General features: G+C 40.1%; 1 protein-coding gene across 1 annotated transcript in view; it reads right to left on the minus strand.

Moving 5' to 3' along the window:
* GUCY2F (guanylate cyclase 2F, retinal) overlaps positions 1-7,557 on the minus strand; it is a 208,437-nt gene extending 200,880 nt beyond the window's left edge. The window contains exon 1 of the mRNA XM_006889911.1: positions 7,362-7,557. The gene's annotated coding sequence lies outside the window, so the exon portion shown is untranslated. The remainder of the gene's footprint in view (positions 1-7,361) is intronic.
* Positions 7,558-14,454: the final 6,897 nt, after the last annotated feature.

Consider the following 14,454-nt stretch of genomic DNA (forward strand, 5'->3'; position numbering starts at 1 on the left):
GTGCTTTGGCTTCTCTGCGCTCCAGTGCAATTTTCAGAGTATCTTCTGACATCCATTTTGGTCTTTTCTTCCTCTTCTGTCTTTGCAATGACCATGTGCACTCTTCCTGGATGATACCCTTGATATCCTCCCACAACTCATCTGGCCTTCACTCATTAGTGTCCAAAGCCTCAAACCTGTTCCTGAGATGGTTCTGAAATTCAGGTGGGATAGACTCAAAGTCATATTTAGATATAGATAGATATATATGAAACACATGCACTGTTTGCATAAAAGTATGGTATCTATATGGGTTCAAATTGAAACATCAACTCAGCAACTAGAAAGATTAGATAGGGATCTTAGGGGTCAGTGAGTTTATGTTAATTGGGATGGAACAACTCAGAAAAGGAGAGGGAGAATGGTTGCACATTTCAAAGAATATGATCAATGTTGCTCAACTGTACATGTAGAAACTGTGGAATTTGTGTAAGTTCCTGTATACATTCTCAACAACAATATTTTTTTAAAAAGCCCAACATTATAGAAGCAGTCTAACTTTGCAACAAGTGGAGTCACCATGAATTAAAGCCTATTTGACAATAACTAGTTTGGTATTTTAGTTCTGCTATGATTTGGACACTGGGCTAACCTCTTTTACACATATAACCTTTTTTATTGTTTTTCCTTTTTAAAATTTTTATTAATTTTAATGAAAGTTTACAGAGACTTTGGATTTCCATTCCTTCACTGTTGCACTTTTCTCCCTGCCCAACCTCCCCTTGCCCCAGTTCGCTCTTCTCTTTGAAAAGTAAAAGAAAAATTCTTTCATTGTTATAGAATCCCTTCCCCCAAGTCCACTCCACTATTCAGCCTTTGTTTTGAAAAGTATAAGAAAAATTCTTTCATTGTTATACAATCCCTCCCCCCAAGTCCACTATGCAGCCTTCCTTCTGGACTCCTGTCATGACAATAATACCTAATCATAGATCCCTTTTAAACAGTTCTCTCTCTCATCTGTTTCAAGGTAGTGCACATAATTTATCCCATCTTTCTCAGTCTCCCCCAAATCCCAATGTCAGTCCCATTTTATGAGTGGCACTATGCAGTATTTGTCCTTTTGTGACCGAGATATTTCACTCAGCATAATGTCCTCCAGGGTCACCCATTTTGAATAATATTTCATGAGTTCGTTGATTTTCAATGCAGCATAGTATTCCATTGTGTAAATATACCACAACTTCTCTATCCATTTGTTTCTTGATGGGCACTTAGGTTGTTTCCAATTCTTTGCTGTTGTGAACAAAGCCGCAGTAAACATGGGTATGCATATATCTGCTTGGGTGGAGGCTATGGTCCATCCAAAACCAAAGAAACAAAAAATGAAACCTCATTATAGCCCCTTGAGGTAGGTGTTAATTTCACACTCCTTTACAGATGATGAGACCAAAATTCAGAACAGCAAGTTCTGAGGGGACACTATATTTGAAGATTTGTTCCCAGTTGGCTAAGGCCAGGAGGCCTGCTGACAATCTCTTACTGTTGTTATATGGCATTAAGTCGACTATGACAAATAGCAACCCTATGAACAATAGCTTCTAAACCTTGTCCTATCCTGAGCCAATCTCATTGTGACACAACTACACCCTTTACCCCTGCCACTGTGTTAATACATCCCCTCCAGTGTCTTCCTCTCCTATCCTGATCCTCCACCCTTCCAAGTATGATATCCTTCTCCAAGGACTGGTCCCTCCTGGCCACATGCACAAAGTATGTGAGAAGGAGTTTCAAAATTTTTGCCTCCAAGGAGCAACCTGGTTTCATCTTCCCTAAGACAGATTCTGTTTGTTCTCTTGACAGTCCATGGTGTATGTTCAATAGCCTTCTCCAGCATCACAACTCAAAGGCATATCTTTCTTTCGTTTTAAATAAATTTTTCTTTTATACTGATCTGCTTATGAAGTTCGTATATGTTGCTTTTCACACTGTAAAAGGCATACGTTCTTGACTCTATGAATCACAACAAATTATGTTTAACATTGAGAAGAATAGGAATCCCAGAACACTTATTGTGTTTATGAGAAACCTAGACCTAGATCAATAGGCTGTTGAATGGACAGAGCAAGGTAATACTTCATGGTTCAAAATTAAGAAAGGTGTGCATCAGGACTGTATAATTTCTCTTTAATTATTCACTTTGCATACTCAAGAATCTGGACTCTATGAAGAAAACATGTGGCATCAATATTGGAGGAAGACTTATCAACAACTTGCCTTATACAGATGACACCATCTTGTTCACTGAAAGTGAACTGAAAACATCAAAAAACAAAAATTCTCACCATTGGGCAAATGGACAGCATCATAATGTAGAGAAGGTTGACGTTGTCAATGATTTCCTCTTGCTTGGATCCACAATGTTGGTACCAGTAGTCAAGAAATCAAAAGTTGTGTCACATTGGATAAAATCAGCTGTCAGAGGCCTCTCTAAAGTGCTAAAGAGCAATGTTGTCCATTTAAAACTAATATGTGTCTGATCCACGCCATGATCTTCTCAATTACTTTCTATGCATCTGAAAGTTGAACAATGACTAAGGATAGCAGAAGAAGAATCTATGCCTTTGAGTTGTGGTATTGGAGGCTAGTAATGACTAGCTTATGGACTGCTAAAAGAACAAACATGTCCATATTGGAGAAAATGAAACCAGAGTGTTCCTTGCAAGCAAGCATGGTGGAACTTTGTCTCATATACTTTCAGTATGTTTTCAGGATACATCAGTCCTTGGAAAAAGACATCATGCTTAAAAAGATGAAGGATCAGTGAAAGAGAAGACTCATAAGGTGAATTGACACAGTGAATGCAGCAATGGACTCAAACATGTCAGAGATGATGAGGATGGCACAGGATAGGACAGAGAGCAGATCCATTGTTCATAGGGTCACTATGAGTCATAGTCAACTAGACAGCAACAATTCAAACTTCTGGTCTGTAGGTGGCCAGTAACTATGAAAAGATGGGGGCAAAAAGAGGGCCTGACCAAGAAATCCCACCCAAGAAAAGAAACTATTGCTTGATCCCTCAGCCAGGGTAAAGCAATAATTCTCATCATGTGGCTGGTATTCAAGTGGAAATTGGTGAATTCCTTTCTTACTGTGGCTCACCATTGAATCTCCAGTGTCCTGCATAGTAACTGACAGAAAGTATTCGTGTTGTTGTAGGTCATCAAGTCGGAACCTGCTCATAACTGACTCTCCAGCAGGTTTTCAGAGGCAGTAAATCATTGGGGAGGAGAGGGACCATTCTTCTTCTCCCACTGATATATCGTTGTTGTAGTTGTTATGTGCCTCCGACTCATAGAGACCCTATGTTCAACAGCTCTGAAGCCTGCTCTATCCAGAGCCAATTTCCTCATCTCTGACACACCTACCACATTACCTCATTCACTGAGTCAATCCATCTCATCCAGGGTCTTTCTGTCTTATGTTGTCCCTCCAACCTACCAAGCATGATGTACCTCCCCAACGACTGGTAGGTCCCTCCTTGCAACATGTCCAAAGTGTGTCAGACGGAGATTCAAAATTTTTGCTTTCTGTTCTACCACAATAAAGATGGCAGCCTGAAAATTTTTTTTTTTTTTGCTTTCAAGGAGCAGCCTGATCTCACCCTCTCCAGGATGGACTTGTTTGTTCTCTTAGCAGTCCATGGTACTCTGCTCCAGCACCACAACTCAGAGGCATCAATTCTTCTTCTGCCATCCTTAGTCTAGCTCTCTGATGCATAAGCAAGTAATTGCAAAGACTATGGCCTGGATCAGGCACACCCTAGTCTCTAGGCTGACATTGTTGCTTCTCAGGATTCTGGAGAGGTCCCTGACAATGCAATTTGTCTTTTGATTTCCTGACTGCTGGTGCCAGGAATGTTGATTGTGGAGCCGAACAAGCTCAAATTGTTAACATCCTCAATCTCTTCTCCATCTCTCATGGTGCTGTCAATTAGCCCTGTGGTGAGGATGTTTGTCTTCTTGATGTTGAGCTTCAATCTATATTGAAGACTACAATCTTTGACCTTCTGCAGCAAGCGCTTCAGGTCTTCTTCTGTTTCAGCAAGCAAAATTGTGTCATCTACATATCATAGGTTGTCAATCCTGACACCACATTCCTTCTCATAAAGTCCTATTTCTTGAATGATCTGTTCTGCATGTAGATTGAAAAGGTCTAGAGACAGGATGCATCCCTGACACACTCCTTTCCTGATTTTCAGGCATGCAGTGTTTCCTTGCTCTGTTCTGAGGACGGCTTCATGGTCCCAGAATAAGTTTCGCATAAGCACACTTAACTGTTCTGGGATTCCCATTCTCCTCAACATTAGCCACAATTTGTTGTGATCCACACAATCAGATAAATGCCTTTGCATAGTGGATGAAACACTGATAGACATTCCTCTGGTACTCTTTGCTTTCTGCCAAGATCCACCTGGCATTGACAATAATTTCTCTAATGCCACGACCTCTTCTAAACCCAACTTGAATTTCTGGTAGTTTCTCTGTCAATGTACTGTTCCAGTTGTTTTCAAATAATCTTCAGCAGGATTTTGCTTGCTTATGATATTAGTGATATGTTCAATAATTTCCATACTCTATTGGGGCACATAAAGTGATGCTACCAAGCTAAAGGTGGGTGACTCTAATCTGTGGCCCTCAGGATTGTTTTTAATTGTTTTGGGTCAAACATTCTTCTAGGTCGTATAGCCCTGGTGTGTCCACTTGCCATACAGAGGTAACTTGTGGTTGCTGTGAAGCAGAACACTGTGACGCTGATGTGTCAAATGCGAGAATGGTTACCCATGGTGGACAGTGTTTGGTGGAGCTCCCCTATTAAAACAAGCTTGGAAGCAGGAGTGGCATCCACTTCCGTAAATAGCTTGCCTCCAGAAACTCTATGAACCTGGAGAAAGGATGAAAGTCACGCAAGTGTTGAGAACTTTCATTCATAGGGTCGCTATGAGTCGCCTATGACTCGATGACACTTAACAACAACTGTTGGGGCACATTTTTAATGGGAATTTATAGGGTCCTCTTCCAGTCAATTAGCCTGATAGTTGTCTTCCAGATTTCTTGGCATAACCTGGTGAGTATGTCCAGGGCAGCATCTGTTTGTTGAAATATGTCAATTGATATTCCATCAATTCCTGGAGCCTTATTTTTTGCCAAGTCCTTCAGAGCAGTAGGTGCTTAATATTTTACTAGAATAAATGATGATGAGAAGACGTAGAGTACAAAGGAAATGTGTTCTAAATCCTACATCTTTGAAAAGGTTCTATTTTATGCTTCATTCAGAATTGTCTTGAAAGTAGTTTGCCTTGAAAAGTCCAGCCTTGCTGCCCTCTCTATTAATGGAGAGAAAAATCAATCTAGGGAAAGACACCCCCCTTTTAAATAATCCACTCTAAATATGAGTTAATAATGATAGTATTTGCCGCTTTCCTCTATTACACTCCTGTCAAGAGTGCTTGTATCTTAATAGCGGATGGTGAGTTGATGCCAAAGTTAATTCGGAATAGTAAAATTTCAAATTCAAGTGTCATTGCAGGTAGGCAAAGGAGTGGGTCACTTTTGAAGAGCGAAAGGGAAAGATTTTTAGTTCTGCTCAGATCAAAGTGATCATCCATCTTCCTAGATGTGAGACTGGCACTTTATATTATAATCCAGGTCCTTCTCCTAATCACAATGCCTGTTCCATAACATATTCCGAAAGTTTATTTCTGCCCCCCCAATCTTTCCCAACTTTATACATTAACAACATGGACCCTTCTTTAAGCCATATGTCATAGGCCATTTATTCTTGCTCTTTTTCCTTTGTTAACAGCATGATAAATAACAAGCCTAGAGCTGAAAGTTTTCCCTGTTTTTCTTTCTCAGCTCCATGTCAGATGGTATTATTGACTTTTCTAGGACCCTCTAGAGAGAATCAAGTGTCTATCAACAAACGGATTGAAAGAAAAACTATGATACATTCACACAACTGAATATTACACAGCATAGAAAAACAATGACATCATAAACTATTGCACCACGTGGGTAAGCCTGGAAGACATTATGCTAGGTGAAAATATTAGTCACAAAAGGACAAATAGTGCATTAACACCATTGTTATAAAATAGGAATGACACCAAAGGGGTGGGGGAAGAATAGGAAAAGAGTGGATAGATAAAGAGCACGCATTGGAACAGATGAGGGGAAGAACCATCTGAAAGGAATATATGAGTAGGCATTGTATGTCTGAGTAGGACAACAATCTGGAATAAGAGTGCATTGCAAACTGGACTGGTGGGGGCAAGGGAGAGGGAAGAAATTGTGCAACAATGAATGAATTTAAAACAAGAAAGTTCTGCATTGCATGCATTTAATCTTGATCTCCCAAGGCAAGATTTTGCAGAAGAAAGCATATTCTGGGGGGAGTAAAGAAAAAGACAGGGAATAGAGAAGGGGGGGGAAGGAAGAAACAGAAGGAGGGAGGGGGGAAAGGAAGACTTAAGAGAAGGATGAACGGAAGGAGTGAAAGAGAAAAGGCAGGGAGAAACAAAGAAAAGATGGGAGAGTGGAAAATAAAGAAATTGGAGGAGAGAAGCTGGAGGAGAAAAGGAAACTTGCTGGGTTTATTAGTTGTTTAGTTATAGAAGCTCTTGTGTAAAAGAGAACTATCTTCAAAAAGCCAACTTGGAGGCTTCTCTCAGGTTAATGGGAAACAATGGCCATAAAGAAAATAAAACTTTGGCTATGAAACTTTAGACATAGAACCTTACTGACCCAAAGCTGTTCTGGGGCTGTTACTTAGGTAACGCAGATATGAGCAGCTGCCTGAGCCCTGGCTTCCAAGGAAAGTGGCCAGAGCACAGATGCCTCACTTCATTTCACAATCTGAGGGGAAAGCCTGGTTTCACAAGGAAAACGCCTGTTCTTTAAACATGTTCAGAGACAGACGATGACAAAGAGATGCCAAGGGAAATGGTTCCTCATCATAGAGTGTCAGGTTGAAAATGTCTACGGATGATTAATCTTTGCAGTTACGGCCTGAATCTAGTTAACAGCTTGTGGAAGACAACATGAGGAAGAAATGAAAAAGAATCCTGAGAGAAATGAAATTAAAGCCTCAATGAGCACCTTTGAGTCCAAACCTAAATTTAACGTGTCTTAAAGGTTCTTCCTTTCCTTCTTTTATTCTTTTTTTCCCCTTTTAAATATATTTACAGTAAAACAAATACATCTCAGTCAGAACTCTGAAAGCACAAGAGGGACATGGATTTTGTTGTTGCTACTGTTTGAGTTTGAGTCTTTACCTCCCCTTATAATTTTTCCTGTAAACAAAAGCTATCAGCTACTCACCATGTAACTCACAGCTCAAATGTCTTCAATGTACCACTTTTGCATGCAAATCGCTGGCATGGCTACCCTCGTGTGTCCATTTCAGAGCATCTTCTATGCATTCACCGTCCCGCCAAGGAATCCAATCGGCTGATAAATTCCATTAATAGAGTAAATAATTAAGAGGAAGAGGAAATCTTTTTGTGAACTACTCTACAGTATACCAAGGCCAGGATTAGGATTTAGAACGACACTTCTAATCCTTTAAACTGATGCCACTTGTAGCGGCGTTACTGCTGACCTAAATGCAGTGACCCAGAGATTAACAATTTGAGTCACCTGGAAAAAATGTGGTCCTTCTAACCTCTCAAAGTTGGAATCAGAGATATCCTTGGATTTTTGCCTCTTTTCTTTCTTTCTGCCTTCTGTTTAATAACCATAACTTGCCCTTTCTCCAGGACAGCTTTAAATGCCAGAACATTAATCAATTGTGATCCCAGCCCAGGATATGAAAGGTGATCCAAGCAGGATCTTTGCAAAATTCAAAGTAGGTGAAATTTGTCTCTTCTCTTCACCTTAAGTGTCTTCCCTGCCTGTCCCTCCAAGAGAGACCTCCAACTTCCCCGCCTGCCCTCTGCAACCTCCCACTATATTTTAGACCCATTCTTTTGCTATCCCTTATCAGTCTCTTTCTTTCCTGGGCACCATTCATTCGGAGTCCTGTTTGGATTTGCAATGTGAGGAATAAAAATTTAAACTCATTGTTGTCAAGTCAGGACAAAGGCTGACCCTCCAGTAGATTTTTCAGAGGCTATAAATAACCAAGAAAAGTGTCCATCTGTCTCCTGTGGAGCAGCTGATGGATTCGAACCTCCTGCAATTGGCCTGGAAGCGCAAGTCTTTACCCACTAGGCCACCAGAGAGGGAAATCAATGGCTACAAATTATTTCTCTTTAAGAAGGGCTTCAATATAGCAATTTTTTTGGTAATAGCTTTATTGAAGTATAATTTGCATAACATAACATTTACTATTTTAAAGTGTACAATTCAGTGCATTTGGGTTTTTAGTATATTCACAGTTGTTGAGCTGACACCGTTATTAAACTTCAAGGTATTTCATCACACCAGAAAGAAAACTTGTACCCATTAGCACTCATTGCACATTGTTTCACACCCCAAAGTCTTTTAGCAACCACAAATTTACTCTCTGTCTCTATGAGTTTACCTGTTCTAGGCATTGCCTATAAATGGAATAAAAAAGTATGTGATCTATTTTTATTGGTTCCTTTGACTTAGCATAGTGTTTTTAATGTGCATTCACATTACGACATGTCACAGTGCTTCATTCTCCCCCCCCCCATGGATAACAATATTCCACTGTGTCAATACATCACAATTTGTTAGTGTATTATGGTTATCTGGATTGTTTCCACCTTTTTGGCTATTATGAATAGTGTTGCTATTAGCATTCATGTGTGTATTTTTGTGCGTATATAAATTTTTCCGTTTTCTTGAGTATGTACCTAGAAGGGGAATTGCTGAGTAATATGATACAACCTTGATTGCTGAAAGCAAAGAAGACTTTAAATGCTTATTTATGCAGATCAAAGACTACATACAGCCTTCAGGTCGGATTGCACCACAATATAAAGAAAGCAAAAGTCCTCTTAACTGAACCAATAAGCAACGTCTTAAGCGGCGAAAAGATTGAGGCTGTCAAGGATGTAATCTGACTTAGATTCATAACCAGTGCCCATGGAAATGGTAGTCAAGATATCAAAAAACATGTTCCATTGGGCAAATCTACTACCAAAGGTCTCTCTAAAGAGTTAAAAAAAGCAAAGATAGCACTTTGAAAACTAAGGTGTACCTCATTCAAGCCATAGTATTCTCAATCATCTGGACAAGGAACAAGGAAGGCAGAATTTATTTCTTTGGATGATGGTATTAACAAAGAGTATTATACATATCATGGACTGCTAGAAGAAGTAATCTGTCTCCTTATGATGCTCCTTAGAACAGACTATGGATAGACTTCATCTCCTCTACTTTGGGCATGTCCCTAGACAAGGGTATCGAGCTCAGCAAAGTATAGGATCAGTTAAAAAAGGGAAGAACTTCAAGGAAATGAATTGACACAGTAGCTATAAGAATAGGTTCAAACATAACTGTGATTGTGAACATGGGGCAAGATCGGACAGCATCTTGTTTTGTTGTATGTAAGGTCATTATTTGATATTGAGTCTCAATCCATATTGAAGGTTGCAGTCCTTAACCTTCTGAAGCAAGTGCCTCAGGTCCTCCTCAATTTCAGCAAGCAGGGTTCTGTCATCTGCATAACTCAGATTGTTGATGAATCTTCCTCCAATCCTGATGCCACATTCTTCCTCATACAGCCCAGCCTCCCATATAATCTGTCCTGCATCTAGGTTGAAAAAGGTATGGAGGTAGGACGCATCTCTGGCATACACCCTTTCCAATTTTGAACCATGCAGTGTTTCCTTGCTCTGTTCTGATGACTGCCTCCTGGTCCAAGTATAGGTTTCGCATTAGCATGATCAAGTGTTCTGGGATTCCCATTCTTCTCAGAGTCAGCCACAGTTTGTTGTGGTCCACACAGTCAAACGCCTTTGCATAGTCAATGAAACACAGACATTCCTCTGTCAAGGACTGCAGCCTTCAATATGGATTGAGGCTCAATATCAAGAAGACAAAGATCAGCATCAGGATGGATGATGAAGAGACTGAGATTGTACACAGCTTTAGTTTGCTTGGCTCCACAGTCAAAACTTTTGATACCAGCAGCCAGGAAGTTAAAAGACGTATCACAATGAAAAAGTCTGCTGTTAGGGACCTCTCTAAAGTACTGAAGAGCAATGATGTCAGTCTGGAGACTAAGGTGCACCTGATACAGGCCATGATCTTTGCAATCACTTGCAATGAATGCGTCAGAGAACTGGACAATGACCAAGTAGGACAGAAGGAGAATTGATGCCTTTGAGCTGTGGTGATAGAGTACTGAATATACCATGGACTGCTAAGAGAATGAATAGGTTCATTCTAGAGAGGGTGAAACCAGGCTGCTCCTTAGAGGCAAGGATTCTGAAGCTTCATCTCACATACTTTGGACATCTTGCAAGGAGGGACCAGTCCTTGGAGAGGCATGTCATGTTTGAGAGGGTGGAGGGACAGCGCAGGAGAGGAAGATCCTCTATGAGGTGGATTGATTCAGTGACTGGGGTAATCGGGACGGGTGTGTCAGAGACAGTGCGATTGGCACAGGACAGAGCAGGGTTTAGGCCTGTTGTACATAGGGTTGTTATGAGTCACAAGCGACTTGACGGCACATAACAGCAACAACAACAAGGTCATTATGTCTTGGAACTGATTCAATGGCACTTAACAACTTCATCGGATCCTTACAATAATGTAATGTTGTCATGGTTGTTGGGTGCTATCAAGTCAACTAAGATCTATTGAAAAGCAAATCAGAACCTTACCCTATCCTGTGTCATCCTCATGATCTTTGATACACTGGAGCCCTTTGATCCAGTCATTGTGTCAATTTATCTTGTTGAGTATCTTACTCATTTTCACTATGCTAAGCATGTTGCTGTTGATATTGTCAAGTGGACTCCAGTTCATAGCAACACTATGGATAACAAATCAAAACCTTGCCTGTTCCTGTGTCATTCTCAGGATATATGCAATCATTGTGTCATTGACAATCAATCATGTCACATAGAAAGTCTTCTCTTTCACTGACCTTTCCAAGAACTAGCCTCTTCTAACAACTTGCCAATAGTATGAGAGATGAAGTCTCACAATTTTTGCTTCCAAGGAACACGTTGGCTGCATTTCTTCCAAGACAGATTTGGTTTTGTTTTGTTGGCAGTTCATGATATATTCAATACTTTTCACCAACATCTCAACTCAAAGGTATCAATTCTTTTTTGGTCTCCCTTATTCACCGTTCAACTCTCATGTGCATATGAAACAACTGAAAACACTATGCCTTCGGTCAAATGTACCTTAGTCTTTAAACTGACATCCTTGCTCTTTAGCACTTTAAAGAAGTCTTTGGCAGCAGATTTGTCCAATTGATCCAAGTAAAGTTAATTCCTTGGCATTATTTTTCTCCATCTATCATGATATTGTCTGTTGGTACAGTCGTGAAGATTTTTGTTTTCTTGAGTTTGTGGTGTGTTTCCAGTCTTCTTCACTTCCAGTAAGCGAGATAGTGTCCTCACAAATTTTTTAAGGTTCTTTCTCCAATTTTGATGCCACATTCTTCTTCATGTAGTCCAATTTCTCAGATTATTTGCTTAGCATACTATTTGTATAAATATGGTGAAGAGCACACTTTTTCTGATTTTTACCTGACTTTTTTTTCTGATTTTTACCTGACTTTTAACTATGCAGTACCTCCTTGTTCTGGTCAAACAACTACTTCTTGGTCTAGGCATAAATTTTGCATGTGCACATTTGTTTTAGGATTTCCATTATTCTCAATGTTAGTCTAAATTTGCTTTGATCCACACAGTTGATCATCTTTGTATATCCAATAAAACAAAGTAGACACCTTTCTCAGGAGCTCTGTGTCCTAGTGGTAAGAAGCTGCGCTGCAATTCCAAAGGCACATGTTTCAAATCCACCAGCTGCTCTGTGGGAGAAGGATTTCCTCCCATGAAATCTACTGGTTTTAAAAATCTACTGTGGATTCAACTATGGGTCAGTTCCAACTAAAAAGCACACAACAACAACAGAAACAGATATCTTGCTCTGTTTTCAGCCAAGATCTGACATCAACAATGATATCCCTCACTCCACAGCTTCTCTGAATCCATCTTGAATTTCTGGCAGTTTTCAGTAATTTTTTCATAACCTCCAGCAATATTTCACTTGTGTGTGATATTAATAGTATTGCTTTATGCTTTCCAGATTCTGTTGGGTCACCTTTCTTTAGAATGGGCACAAACATACATCTGGAAAAGATCCATCTATGCGTGAGCGTGTCCAGAGCTATTTGTTTAAACAACTCAATTGATATTCTATCAGTTGTTAATGCCTTTAGTGAAGCCTGAACTTCTTCCTTCTGTACCATTGTTGTTGTTGCTCTTGTTGCTGTGTACCATTGAGTCAGAACCAACACATAGCTGCTGACCCTCTAGCAGATTTTCAGAGGCAGGAAGGAGGAGATTGCTCATTTTTCTCCCATGGAGCACCTGGTGGATTTGAACCACATTCCTTAGGGTTGGCAGTGCAACTTCTTACCATTAAGCCATCAGAGCTCAGTACCATTAACTCTTAATTATATGCTACTTCCCGAAATGGTTGGGTGTCAACCTATTCTTTTTGATGTGGTGCCTCTGTGTGTTTCTTCCATCCTTTTTTGCTGCTTCCTGACCTAATGACCAGAGCTCAAATGAGGTGTGGGAGGAATCAAGGAAATCTTACATGAAGAAAGCAAATGGTCATTGAAGAGACAAGAAAGAAAGAAAAGACCAAAAGACCCTACCCTAATCATAGGGGTTGTTTTAATTAATTTAATAGTAATCACAAAGTTCTTTCTCTGCTTGTAGCATGCAACAAGATATGTATTGGTTCTTCAAAGTAGACTAGTTATTAGCTTTGGTCCTTAATAAACTTGCTATTCAGGAAACAATCTAGTGGAGAATAGTGTGTGTGTGTGTGTGTGTGTATTTTGTGTGTGTTTGTGTGTGTATCTAAGGGGAGTGGGGGGTGCATGTGTGTATGAGTGTTTGTTACATAATAAACAGGTTTGTTTTTCTGGAACCAAAAGAGACTGAAATTTGTTCTTGCCCACTGAGAAGCTACTAAAAAAAGAAAAAATTATGAAAAAAGAGAATTGAGCTAAGCTCTGTTAACACAACTCTGATAATATAGTCCATAGAGAGCTGAGTTACTAACCTAGAGACTGAGCTTTTCTGGAAGTTTGGATCCACCAGTCAGTCCTAAGGAGAGAGATGAGCAATCTCTTCCAATGCACTTTATAGCCTTAGAACTCCATCAGAGGATCAGCTATGAGTCAGACACAGTAAGGCGGTAATGAGAAAAGAGAGAGATTATTAACATACCCATTTACAGATGTGCCAACTTCCACAGATAGCTTAAACCACTTGCCCAACTAGTATGTGATGAAGTCAGATTGTGAAACAAAGTGATCTAACTTTGTTGTAAGGTGCCAACGAGTCAAGTACAACTCATAGCGACCCTATGAATAACAAATCTGTTTGTTCTCTTGGGAGTCCATTGGGTATTCTGTACTCTTCTCCAACACCACTCAAAGGCATCAATTTTTCTTCTGTCTTCCTTATTTATTGTCCAGTTCTCAGATGCCTGGTAGGTGATTGGAAAGACCATAGCCTGAATCACATACACCTTAGTCCTTAAACTGACATCATTGTTCCTCACTAATTTGGAGAAGTCTTAACAGTGTTCTTTCCCAATGTTATGTTGGCATTATGTACCATCGAGTTGCCTACGACTCATAGTGACCCTATGCATAATAGCTCTGAACTCTGCCCAATCCTGAGCCAGTTTCATGGTCTCTGACCTATTTACCCTTATTACCCCAGTTACTGTGTCAATCCATCTCATCCCAGGTCTTCCTCTCCTGTGCTGTCCCTCGACCCTACCAAGCATGATATCCTTCTCCAAAGACCAACTCCTCCTAGCTACATGCCCAAAGTATGTAAGATGGAGCTTCAAAAATCCTTTCCTCCACCACAATCACCACCACCACAACAACAAAATCCTTGCCTCCAAGGAGCAGCCTGATTTCATCCTCTCCAGGATAGACCTGTTAGTTCTTTTGTCAGTCCATGGTATGTTAAAAACTCTTCTCCAGCACCATAACGCAAAAGCATCAATTCTTCTGTCATCCTTAATCATTGTCCAGTTATCTGATGTATAGCAAGTAATTGTGAAGACCTTAGTCTCTAGCCTGATATCCTTGCTCTCCAGCACAGAAAGGTTCCTAACTGCAAATTTTCCTAATGTAATTCGTCTTTTGATTTCCTGACTGCTGGTACCAAGAGTGTTGATTGTCGAGCCAAGCAAGTTGAAATTGTTAACTAACTCAATCTCTTCT

The sequence above is a fragment of the Elephantulus edwardii genome, unplaced genomic scaffold (assembly GCF_000299155.1).
Source record: "Elephantulus edwardii isolate Elephantulus edwardi_28Jun2011 unplaced genomic scaffold, EleEdw1.0 scaffold00083, whole genome shotgun sequence".
Classification (NCBI taxonomy): Eukaryota; Metazoa; Chordata; class Mammalia; order Macroscelidea; family Macroscelididae; genus Elephantulus; species Elephantulus edwardii.